The sequence below is a fragment of the Glandiceps talaboti genome, chromosome 7, assembly GCF_964340395.1.
Source record: "Glandiceps talaboti chromosome 7, keGlaTala1.1, whole genome shotgun sequence".
NCBI lineage: Eukaryota > Metazoa > Hemichordata > Enteropneusta > Spengelidae > Glandiceps > Glandiceps talaboti.
This window is the reverse complement of record NC_135555.1, coordinates 20,482,275-20,495,595: the sequence shown is the minus strand read 5'-3', so window position 1 is coordinate 20,495,595 and position 13,321 is coordinate 20,482,275. Positions and strand designations below refer to the sequence as shown.

At 34.7% G+C, this 13,321-nt stretch overlaps 1 protein-coding gene across 4 annotated transcripts in view; it reads right to left on the bottom strand.

Moving 5' to 3' along the window:
- LOC144438186 (putative Nudix hydrolase NudL) overlaps positions 1-13,321 on the bottom strand; it is a 32,775-nt gene that overhangs the window by 18,163 nt on the left and 1,291 nt on the right. For 2 of the 4 annotated variants that reach the window (XM_078127227.1, XM_078127226.1), the window contains exon 2: positions 6,644-6,732. The exons of the other annotated variants lie outside the window; for them this stretch is intronic. The gene's annotated coding sequence lies outside the window, so the exon portion shown is untranslated. The remainder of the gene's footprint in view (positions 1-6,643; positions 6,733-13,321) is intronic. 4 annotated transcript variants of the gene reach the window in all.

Genomic DNA, 13,321 nt, shown 5'->3' with positions numbered 1-13,321 from the left:
TTCTGGCAAGACTTCACATAATTTTATTTATTTTTTCTTGAATACTTAAAAAAAGTTTAAGGTTGGCGTGAAAAACTTGGTGGGGTTGGGTAACTGGAACCAAACAATTTTTTTTATAGGCCTTAATAAATTGCTTTAATCAGCCAGGCACCAATATGCTGATGACTTTATCAAAATATAATCAATAGTGAGACTTAGATATCCATCTGTACATCTCAATTAGGTCAGGGAAAACAAACTTGTCTGTGAATTAACCAACTTTGATATAAAACTGATACTTTTGATAAATGGAATATGCAGACGAGCTAATTGATCAGCCAGACACCGTTCAATAAACCAACAAATGTCATATAAACTGACAGAAACAATAATTACATTGAACTCACAGATCAAATCATGTATTTTTATGATCAGCTGAGAATTCATGTTCCCTTTGGATGGTACAATTACAGGAATCAATACACACCACACAGACAGTAAGCAGACTAGACAGACATGCACAATACATAATAGATTAATTCAATGCCCAGACTTCTTTATTAAAAATAGACAATAGGTCATTCAGTGGTCAAAGTGTGATGTTCAGTCATCCAGTAATATATTCTACACTCACATAGCTTTCGACAACAAGCTAAATATAATTTGTACCGTTCAGAATGTCTATTTCTGGAATGCAATAGCTTGTATTGATATGATTATGGAAAGTATTTTATGTGGAGCTGTATGTATTGTAATGTCTCATGCTTTCAATGTACAGACACAACAGAGTTGCACCCTTGACAAAGGTCTCCACATTTTGGCCTAGTGTCTAAATATAAATCATGCTTAGAAACCATGTTTGGAAACCATTCAATGTTATCCAACTTCAATGTTTCTTATGTCGTCATAGTCGCTTCAAAAACTAGATTCCAATAAGGTAACTTCATTCATGATTACATCAATGTTTCCAGTAACAAATTAGGGTTCTAAAACCTTTACATAGTAGGTTTGATTGATTTGAAATGTTTCAGATGGTAAAGTTATCATTTTTATAATCATATAATATTTGGAATGTCTACACGAAAAGTCAACACTACGACTAACAATGTACACTGCTTATTAACAAAACAGAAGTTCCCTAGACTTAATAAATAAATAAATCAATAGACATATTGTGTTACCCCCAACTCAGTTCACAAATTGACAAGGTCACCGAGAGGTCACAGCACTCTATAGGATTTCTGTTCAGACATGGTGAACTTTACAAGAGGCAGCCAGTATTGTATACTGCATATTGTTCTCTGTGTCTATTTCCAGAATTCTAGTGTGGCTGTTTTTCCTTCAAGCACCTTAAACACTTTTGTGATCATTTTAAACATTTTACAGGGACTCCAGACTGTTTCAATAATACTATACCTAATACTACTTTGTTAGAGTGTAAAGCTGGTAAATGAACCACAATTTACAACTTGATTTTCAAGTATATTTTACCAGGCTTGTTAAATTCCAAACATATTCTGTTTTAAATTATGTATGCATTGCCATTCATTGGATAACTGTAGTCTACCTGGTAGTTCCTATACATATGCATTACGATTACTACGATGATCATCTCCACATACATGGAGAGGATAGTGATCGTAGAGCTCAACGTCGATCGTATCGGAACTAGACTAGGATAAATGTTAATTTGGCGGGGTTCTCTATTTACTGGTATTGGTTCTAAAAAACCAATAAAACCACTGATGTCTACAAGGATTGATTTAGTTTGATTTGAGTTGTACATAGTTTATAAAAAATTCAAAACAATCAATATCATTTGTGCTAACTGACAATGACCTGTTGTTGGATTTAGGTTACTCACAACAATTTAGACCTCTACATCAACCTTCCTATACTACTATACACATTTAGACTTAATTGGTATAAATTATCTGATGTCTGCAGTTGGATATGCTTAATTTTAGAACTTGACTGCAAAAGCCACTGAACTCTGTAAGTGTGTAACAGTGTACTGTGTATAATGCATTTGCGAGGGTTATCAGTGAGAAAGACTATCCAATAATATTCTGCAGATAGAGAAGAAAGAGAACGAAAGAAAACAGACAGACAGCAACAACTGAAAGAAAATTAGTGTGACAGAAAGACATGGTAATTCCAGACAGCCTCAGCCTTTAGACTGACCCAGACCTGAACAGATAGACTGTCGACAGAGTAAAAGTTGGTATGCAGGGATAGCTTACATTCTCTTAATTTGCATACAAGTGACCTCCTTATGTAAATGAGGATGTCATGTGATCTGCTGAATCGGAAGGCATGGAATGATTCAAAGTCATGTAACTGTAAATGTCAAACTTGACCTTGACAGCTACAATTTATGATAACAAACTTATACAGGAACTAGTATTCGTTAATCACAATGTTGACACAGATTTCAATATATCAATTAATCTCCCTTTTGAGCAAACTTTGATTTCCTCTCTAAAATATGTTCCAAAAAAGAGATTTTGTAAAACGATGTGCATATATTGTACCGGTACACTTCAATGTATATTTTTAACATGACAATCTCCACTTTCAGACATGATATCACGCTGCCGTATTGAGATACTAGGAGTTGGCATAAATACCAAAGATTCCACGAAATGTTTAAACTAATATGACGCATCCTGTACATAAATAAACTACTGATGCGTAGATGTCCTGGTAAGGATATGTTATAAGATACAAGGATGTCGCTAATTTTAAAAGTGCTGGTCAATATGTGAAAAGAAGGCAGTAATATCGATGGACATGACCTATGAATCTGTCCATCAATGGAAATATAGTGGTTGAAACAAAGAATCTTAAAATAAATTCCTAGAAGAAAAAAAAAAGCTGGCAAAACATTCGCGTGGAGTAGCATGTTGTTTTTACTGGCTATACGGACCATACCCTTATCTACATCTCTAAGTGTAGTCTTTGAGTCTCATACAGAGACATGTATTTGCTTTGTCTAATCATAAATACTCATGATGAAGAGTCTACATATGCTTCCCCCCCCCCCATTTTTTTAATTGTCAAACCTGTCACTCAATCTACTATTTATGGCAGTTACTGTTCTTTTTATTTAGTACTTTAGAGCAAATATGCACTGTATGCTGGGTAGATATACATTTATAATTTGCTTGGTAATCTGCAGTTGTCTTCACTACAGCAGCAATTAATGTAGGGAGGGATAGTTTTTGTGTTTTCCCACAGATCTGCAGAGGCTACATGGGCTGGACAAACACATTAAAAAAAAAATTAACGCGAGGGAATTTAAGTGATGCGCACATTGACCAGAAACAATTCTCTCTCTTTTTTGGCCTACACCCTGAATAGTTGTAATTATCACAAATTTCACTAGTTTCTGAATCAATCCCTTTGATCGAACAGTTGAAAAAAAGTAGTGTTGTTTCAAAAAGAGAAAAAATATCCCAATCTTCCCTCTGACTTACATTTATCTGTTCCTGTGTTGCATCATGAATTTTATACACATTCAACATTCATCGACATTCATTTTTATGTTTCGAACAGTGCATATGCCACAGTGTACATATCTGAACAGGAAATGAGATTTAAACCCTGTCATTTTACATCATGCCATCGCATGCCTACACATACATCATTTGTTCCATGGCACTCAAAGGAAGGGTCAAATTGACTATTTTCTCTACCATTCTCAAAATTTATGCATAATATAATAAATAAAATTCTCAAATATTATTCTTAATTCAGCTGGAAAATACTTTCGACATCAGAGTTTGTCATTACTTATTTGTTTACTTGTGGTGATACATGTAGTCCTTATGTTACTCATCTCCTCAGGAAGGCGAGGAAAACTATCCACCAGAAATAATATGAATCATACTTGACGAGTCTGACATGAAATTACAGTGGGACGGACGTGTTCCAGCATGCCTGAGTTATGGCTTTGGACTTGGAAACTGTGCCAACAAAATCGCTGCCAGGCAGCCATATCGGATTGTATCACGACGAAAATGGATATGCACAATCATGTATGTCATAGAACACTGTCCTAATACCAACTTTGAATGAGATCTGTTCAAGCATGTCTCAGTTATGGCTTTGGACATGGAAAATTCGCAAACAAAATGGCTGCTAGGCGGCCATATTGGATCGTACCATGACAACAATGAATATGCACATGTATGTCATAGAACACTGTCCTAATACCAACTTTGAATGAGATCTGTTCAAACTTGTCTGAGTTATGGCTTTGATGGACAGGGAAAATTTGCAAACAAAATGGCTGCTAGGCGGCCATATTGGATTGTATCATGAAACAAATTGACATGTATATGTATGCCATTGCATGTTGCCCCTGTACCAAGTTTGAAAAAAAAAACGGTCCAGGCATCTCCAAGAAACGGCTCTGGACAGACGGACAGATGGACGGAACCCAATCCATAAGTCCCCATCTCAGACTTCGTCGGCGGGCACTAACTAGGGGCATTTGACATGGTTTGCGGTTTTCTGTTCCTGGGGTTATCAACCTCAGCAAACACTGCTTTCTCATTCTCATACTGGTTACAAAAATTATAAAAAGGCTAAAATGACAATTTCGTAAAAGACACATGGTAAAAAATTAATACAGCTTATAATATTGTTTAAACAGATATGTTTTAAGTTCACATTTAAAAAGTTCAACATCAGTGATCAGCTTTAGTTCTCCAGGAATTGAGTTCCATAGATTTGGTCCGCAAATGGCAAGCGCTCTGTCATTTAGTGTAATATACGATCGAGGTACAAGAAGATTTTGACTACAGTAGTTACGCAAATTGCAACGAGAATTGTTGGTACATGTAAACAAATCTTGGATATACCATATACAAGGTGATTTACCATTCAAAGCCTTAAAAACTAGTAAAATTACTTTAAAATCAACTCTTGCCTTGACAGGCAACCACTGAAGCTCAATAAGAGATTGTGTTATTCCATCACACTTTCTCAAACCTTTTACAACACATGCAGCATTATTTTGTACTCGCTGCAATCTGTCAAACAAATACTGTGGCATTCCATACAATATGGAGTTTGCATAATCAAGATGAGAACTGACTAGAGAATGGACCAATGCTTCACAAGCTTTCTGATTCAAATATTTATGAATACGACTGAGATTGTATAAGTTATGATTCCCTTTCTTACAGACTTGGTTAACATGAAAAGCCATAGATAGATATGAATCTAACCAGCCTCCCAGATTGCGGACTTGGTCAACTATTTTGATCCTAGTATTTCCAACTGTGAACATGGTCAAAACTGATCTTGGCAATTTGTTGCCTGGTTCCAAAGAGTATAACCTCTGTTTTACTTTCATTTAGTTTCAATCTATATGCATGATAGTGTGCCCCAGCCTTATTTGTTGCAGCTTGAGTAACAGAAATTTACTTCCACTTACAGAAATTTGATTTATGTTATACATAACTACTTTGGACCATTTATTGTACAATTTATCAAAAGACAAGGTTAGAGATATGACATAAAGATATTCTAGTCTTACTACTGATGCAGCAGTATAAAAATAGAAGAAGAAAAATGTGTACAGAAAAAAAATGCCAAGATACATGAGGCAATTTGGTAAGTAACGCACTAAGCAATTCATTGCATACAACTAAATACTCTGCGTACATACACAATCACAGGGTCTTGCGACATTTCCAGGTACATACATCACAAGGAATCCTAGTTTTTTCTGCACTTTCTCGTAAGTTGCATCTTACATTGCCTAGTATACGCACTAAGTTGCTAGCCTTGTCATGTGTGATGATTCTCAGTACCCAAAATAGAATTGTATCCCCTACCTAGGAGCATTGTGAAAATAATAAAACATCCGATAGGTGATATGCTATTACAAAGAATTGTTCACAAAATTCCCTGTCTATCTTGGCCTTTAGACCTATACAGGTACAAGTGACAGATCGACTCGGCGTTTGCTTTATGAAGTGATAAAATGACATTATTATTACATGAATACATCAAAGTCTGTGTTCTCTTGAACAAGGTAACATGGGCAAAATCAGTCTTGTAATTTCTGTGTTCTATCTGAATAAGGTAACAAGAGTGCTAAGCACTCTAAGACTTGTATTTCTGTGTTGTCCCTAAACATGGCAACAGGGGCACTGATGAGACCTCTTATAATTTTACTGTTAGTGTTACAAAGGATATCAAACCCTCTTGTAATTTCTATACATCATCTTGATAAAATGAAAATCATACTTCCAACCAAAATTATATTGGATAAGCAACAGAACGTGGATGTTCTATTCCAGGTCTCCAGCAGGGAACTGCACTATAGTCTGAAAGTGTTACATGGTATTTGAGCCTTCATGTGAACAAATTCTAGGGAAACTGTTAACAGTACCTCTCAATAAATCAATTATGTAACAATCAGTTTCTTGTGTAATTGCATTGATTTCTAAAGACACTGATTGGCAAGGATTCAATTCACATTTATCTTGTCACACCTCTGATTACTGGATATTCATATATCTAGAAAATCACACCATGATGTGACAATGGCACCATTGTTACATAAAGTAACAGGTGCTGGATTATGAAAGATCATTAAATACATAAATAGTTGCATGTCTACCATTATACAAGTAGTTACTGTTACCTTAATGATCTGTTGAGGTGAACTTTTGCATGCACAGCTTGGCTCTTCATCTATATATGGACTTTTTCACACCCAGCACCCTGTCACACCTGCAACATTAGATAAAGTCCATACTTAACATTACGCTTATTAAAGTTGGACTTTGTTTTCAAAGATCATGTGACAGAGAGTTCCTTTACCCCCATACTTCACTGCAAAGCAGGGGTATACTTATTGATATTCCTAGGGAGTCTTAATAATAGCTACTTCACATAGGTGGCCTTATTAGTAGATAGAAACCATGGACACTTACAACTGTCTATAAATTTATATTTGCATACCTTGATCCTGGTAGTGTGATTTACTCTACTGTATTTGCTCACACTTCTATTCTCAGAGCAAAGCACACATAAGTACTTCAATCTTTATTTTGACTTGCAATATGTTATGTGTTGCCTGGACAAATAAATTAGGAACATAACATCTATACAAATAAAAAAACGATATTTATATGCATTCTGATAAGAAGGGAGAGTGGTATGCACAGATTACTTCTTTTGCTAAGGTTTGGATACACAGTAGTCTGATAACAAGAGAGAAGGGGGTATCTGGACAATTTTGTACATATTTCCATATTCTTGAACAACAAGTTTGATGGGGAACCTTCAGGCAGGTACAAAAGGCTGAGAAATGAATAATATATTCATTTATTCCAAGAAATATAAATATACAAGATATGGTGTGCTAATGCTGACTGCTTACATTACATGTTTACCAGGGAAAGTGGATTAGATGTAGCTGATTAGCAACTTTAATTGTATTATTGAGTCCAACCCTTGTAAACATACTAACTTCAAATTTAGACAAAATATGGTATGTTTCAAAATATCCAGTTACAATACAGAGATGCAACCATGAGTATATAATTTACACCAAAAAAATTTAAAATTAATGTAAAATATAACAAACAGAAATAATTCATATTCCGTAACAGCTTTCATTTTTTTGCCAACCTTTAGGTTACAGATTGACACATTTGAATCACCCTAAACTAGCCTATGACAAAACTACTTTTTTGTATTTTGAAAATGAAATTGAAAACTAAAACGATACATAGTTGCTTTTAGGCACAACATTTTCTTGTACATCCGAATCACCCTAAACTAGCCTAGGACAAAACTACTTTTTTGTATCATCTATAAATATTTTGAAATTGAAATTGAAAACTAAAAAGATAGATAGTTGCTTTTAGGCACAACATTTTCTTGTACGTCTGAAGATACATGATGTAGTAAAACACGATAAACCTACATTTTTGCATTTTTAATAAAACATAAAATTTACATTTTGTTATTTTCGTTAATTAACACAATAAATGGTTATCAATTATCATGTTGTTGATTTCACTTTGGTCGGTATTCAGTTTTAAAGACATCAAATTTTAATAACTTTTTTTATGAGACTTTTTCCCGGTCATTTCAGTTCATGCACCTAAATACAGAGTAAATTATAAAAATACATGAAAATGGTAACATATGTGTGCTATGCTGTCCAGGTGTTCATTCAATATGACAGATGAATTCATATGTTTCTCATTTTTGCCATTCATAATTTGAACTGAGTACTACAATGGACAGGAAATTGAACACAGTATTTATTATTCAACTGACGTACAGAAAAAGGAAATGATACAGAATTTGATGTATATTTTTATATTTTGAAAAGAACCGAAATTGGCTGTACTTCTAGTAGCCTTTCCTGTTCAGAATTTAATATACTGTTTGGTTTGATAGATATTTCCTGTGTCAGGAACACACATTGTACGTGCATAGCACAAATTATCACTAAAATGTGTCCAAAATAGGAAAATTCTTTCAGTGTTTTGAGATCATGACAATTCAGCATCATGTATAAGTGTGAAAAATGTCATGTTGGAGATTTAATATATCATACTGTAACAATCAACATAACATAATACAATATAATGGAATGAAACGTGGCATAAGATATATCATATTAAAACAAAACATAGCATTGTATAATATAGCATAAGAACAAAACAACAAAACATGACGTAACATAGCACACATGTAGTATAACATACCATAACATACCATAACATGCCCTACGATACATGTAGCATAACAACACAACACAACACAACATAACATAACATATTGTACATACATGTATAGTACAACACAACATAATGGCAACATAACAGTAACATTGCATAACAACTTTTGGTACCTTCATGCTTCTTTTTATAGGACTTGTCAACTTTCACTGGTTGGAAATCTATAATTCAATGTCGTGATTTTGTCTAACATACATTCATGAGTAAAACTAATGTAATACTACTAACAGCCATCATGTTATTTTACAAAATACACCATACATGTACATACACTGTACACACTGTGATAAGCACAGCAGTAGATTCTACAGCGAATGTTTATTTGGGGAGTATGAGGTGGCTTAATTACTATTTCTATTTATACCAGGGACAAGCAAGCTTCAGCCTAAAAATATGGAATATATACTCTGGTCGTTCTATGTCTTGACAACACACATCTATGTCTAGTCAGGCTGCTAGACGTTCAGGCTTTCTTCCGATACGATAAGCGAACGAAGTTCGCAGTGAGGGCTTGCCCATCCTTGATAACGATGTTCGGTCATGTGTCATATTGTATCGGAAGAACATCCGAGGCCTAGCAGCTAGACTAGTCTATGTCATGACAATGTGTGTATACATAACTGAAAGCAGTGAGTCTGCTGTGTTCGAAATATGAGTCAAAACGATGAAAATTCCATTACTTTCCCCGATTTTTCTTTGATATTACTTGTGCTGGTATGGTTATTCCTCAATATTTTTCTTTATGTAGCCGGAAAAATACTCTTGACTTAAGGGTTGTCACTACTCGTCTAGTGGCTCATAGTGACAAAGATCCCTTGGGTCACTCGTATTTTCCTTGGCTGAACAAAGAAAAATATCGGGGAATAACATTAAAATGTTTTATAATCTTTTTACAGATATGCACACAACATCGATATCATTATGATAGTAAGGAATAATGTTTTCTGAAAATAAAACTATCATTTCCTGTTTCTAGCTTGGGTCTTGGAATTTTCCTACCAGACATGATGATATCACCATCACAAAGTAGCTAAGTTGAAATCCAGGTATTCCCACACAATTGTACTCTCACAATTGTAAAGCTTTAGTGAATGAGGAAAGTATTTAAAACTTGATTTATTTCCTGGTTCTACTTTTGGGTCTTGGAATTTTCCTATCAGACACGGACATACAAACTACACAAACTATTTTACTTGTTTTTATCAGAAACCTAGGTAGTCCTAAACAGAAATGTATCCTTAGGATTGTACAGATTTGTGAATTAGAGAAGTAAACTCGATTTACAGTATTTCCTGGTTCGAAAGCTTGGGTTTGGAATTTTCCTATCAGACTCAATGATGTCATTGTTATGAACTATTTTTAGCCCAGGAGACCTACATTAGGTGCTGACTGTTTGTAAACAAGGACTGTGTTTTTGTTATGTTTTCAGAATCCAGGAAAGAGAGGGGCAGGTGGAAATCTAGTAAAAGTAACATCGACTTCCACATATCATTCAAACATAAGTTTGCCTTCATTAAAGTCTTGATTATATCATCTTTTGTGTGTGTGTGTGTGTGTGTGTGTGTGTGTGTGTGTGTCTGCATGAATCTGTGTATACGTACGCACATACATATATACATATGTATGTATGTACGTACATACGTACGTACGTACGTACGTACGTACGTATATATGTATGTATGTATGTGACCATGTGTATGTGTATGTACATATGTACAATGTACATACTTACATGTATGTACCTAAATACGTACATACGTAGATATGTATGTATGGAACTGGACTACATTTCTGTACTTTTGAAAAGTGAAGTCTTTAAAAACACTGTACAGAGAGTTATTGGTTTAATCCCAGACGTCTACATTCCATCATTTGACAAGAACACTTTTATGGCCTATTTACATAATAGTTCACACTCAAAAATGAATTTTAACTTCCCCTGGCTTTAATGTTCTTCTAAAGAGGGCATAAAACTGTTCTTATCAAACCAAGAAATGTATGCTTCGTGACATGCTGTACCAAGTATTATTAATCCAATTCAGCTATTTACTTTCCCGGTTGCAACAAGTTCCACTTGTCAATGCTTGCCTATCGCTGGTTGTAAAGTGAGATTCTAATCCTGAATTTCAGACATGCGTCACACAGTTAATATCATTTGTAATGATTATTCTATTGTCAATGGAAAGTGAGTTGTTTTGGCACACTGCCTAGGATCACATGTCTATACAATACAACTGTATATACAATATACGTAACAAGTCACAATGTCTATGCTTATTGGCTAACACAATAACAAATGCAATGGAGGAAAAGGTTTACTTTTCAAACATGTTTTGTTAAAAGATTCCTTTGGGAAGGTTAGAACAAACACCTCATTGCTGTTTTTTTTTATATTTCAGCAGAAGATAACTTTGTCAGGAATTTGTCAGTTTGTAGTTCAAGCTCTAAACACTTATTAGGCATAACACAGTAATTCAATTTCAAATCACATGTTAATACTTTGGAAAGTTAGCCAGCACTTGCACACAAAAGGACACCTTCCTGTTTGGGCAACATCATGAGTTAAAATTGCATTCTTTCTGAAATAAAGGTTTTTTGAATTTGTCTAGTAATTTCTTTATGTTCTCAAGGATATCCTTTGAGAAATTCTCAGGAAACTAACAATGGCTACGTTTATTCAGGCGATAAATGTAGCCATACTTTTGTGGATCTTTGTTAGATGCAAATGAGATGATTGAGAGAGGAAGTATGAGTGGGAGAAGGGGGAAGAAATGTGTGTGAAGTGGAATACTAGAGAGTTCAAGGTTAACCCTCAACTGAACTGACCAACAGCCTCTCTATGAAGGGATTAATTTCACTGACACAACTTCATAATCCATTCTGTGATGATGAGTTCCACAGCATTCCCTCATATCATTCATGAAGTAAAATTCCAACATTACATGCAATAGATACATAACTACATCACACTGACCCTTACATTTACAAAGTCTTAAATGAAAATTTCTACTATTAAACAGAGTCAAAAGATTTCTTTAGGAAGTGAATCCCAAATTTTCCCTGACGTGTCATCAGTATCATAGTAATTTGTAGTACATCCCAGGAGTACACTCCTGATGATGCTGGCAAGACTTCAGCAGAAATTAGCAATTCGTTGAGTAGAAATGTCCATATGATACTGTGAACCTGGCGTCCATGAAAATACTCCTTACAAAGATGCCTTGCCAAAAAATGTAATCAGTGTTATTCCAACTTGGACAAGGCTGTGTCTTTAGCTTTTATGAAGATATGGCCCTAAACTAAGTCACTGAACTGAAAAACACAGTGTCCTAAGATGTATGTATGTAGACTTGAATTGACAGCTAGCTGTAATCAGGCACCTTGCTCGACATGTGTCTGCAGTGCATCCTTCACATACTTTGAGAGTTTGTACATATCTCATATCTCAAATGTTTGTAATTTTGAATTTCATAAGATCAGCATCTAAACTTTAAAGGCAGCCTTCATATATACACCATGCAAAGGACTGACAGTCATCTCACATTTTTTTATTTCACCTGTACAACAAGCAATAATTTAAAAGCAAATATCAGTTGGGAGTGCACATATATATATATATTTCAAGTTTCAAAAGATGTCTTCCCAAAATTGATTTTCATGGAATCTGAAATCTGAAGACAACCAGAATGACAGTGAGGAGCCATTCTACAGGCTGAATCTGTGACTCCCCTATACTATAGACTCATAACTCAAATTACTATTTGTTCATAGTGAATAGACTATAGAGTAGCAGTCACATTTTTCAGCCAGTAGACAACTCAACAACACAGCGCATGAGTGTCATCACCTTTCATTGATGCCTTGTTCACATGGAGAAGACTCAACAGATAAACTAAAACCGACTATAGAATAGTTTATTTGAGAATTCACACACTGACAAGTGTTATCTTTGACATTCAATATAATCTATAATTAAGTCTCAGACAATTACAGATATTGCCTTCAATCAAATGCCCACAACAAATCAGTTACTGACTTCTTTTATTGCTGCTTGGTTGTTGTGTTTTGTTCTTGACAACTGACTACTCAACAAACAATTTTAGTATTGAATTTAACTTGTGTTCCAAACTCTGCTTTGAAAATTTTTACCTGAAATTTTTGACTCCATACTTCAGTTTTTGTCAACAGAAAGGTTTACAAACACATTTGAAAACAAAACAGTTTGATGGAAAATTAACCATGAAAAGTTTTTATTGTGAGTTCCATATCAACAGGTCCCTGGGGCATGTATCCAAGGGTCATCTTTTCTTAGCAACAGTGATATTTCCTTGACAGACATATAATAATGTACAGTCCAAGACATTTACACCAAAGTTACGTACTTCACTAACAGCACGTAACAAGCTACGTTTCAATTCTTCAATTTTTTTCGCTGCACTATTTATTTACAATACACCTTTTCTAAAAGTGAATTCTTTTGATTCTATTTTTGGAGTACTGACATCAACTCATGTGAGCCTCAGTCAGACTGTGCTCTTTACAAATGACCTGTGTCCGTGAGA